Below are 618 nucleotides of genomic sequence, written 5' to 3'. Positions count from 1 at the left end.
GGGGACATGGAAGGGATGTGGAGGGGACATGGAAGGGATGTGGAGGGGACATGGAGGGGACACGGGAGGGATGGGGAGGGGACATGGAGGGAACACAGAGGGGACATGGAGCAGATGTAGAGAAGGTCAAGGAGGGACATGGGGGACACAGAGGGGACATGGAAGGGACATGGAAGGGATGTGGAGGACACACAGAAGGGACATGGAGGGGACATGGAGCAACCGTAGAGAAGATTTAGGAGGGACACAAGCGACACAGGGCACGTGGAGGGGACATGGAGCAGAGATGGAGGGGACAGAGGGGACACGGAGGGGATGTGGAGGAGCTACAGAGGGGGCACAAAGAGGACATGGAGAGGACATAGGGGAGATATAGGGGGGACACAGAGGGGACATGAAGGGGACACAGAGGGGATGTAGAGGGGACATGGGCGGAATGTGAAGGGTTCATGAATGGGACGTGCAGGGGACATGGAGGGGGGACAGGGAACACAGAGGGGACACGGAGGGGAGATGGAGGGGACATGGAAGGGCCACAGGGAACACGGATGGGACACGGAGGGGACATGGAGGGGACGTGGGTTGCCTACCACCAGGAAGAGGGTCTGGATCCGGCCG

Source organism: Egretta garzetta, unplaced genomic scaffold, assembly GCF_000687185.1.
Source record: "Egretta garzetta isolate BGI_Z169 unplaced genomic scaffold, ASM68718v1 scaffold238, whole genome shotgun sequence".
NCBI lineage: Eukaryota > Metazoa > Chordata > Aves > Pelecaniformes > Ardeidae > Egretta > Egretta garzetta.
This window is presented reverse-complemented; position numbering follows the sequence as displayed.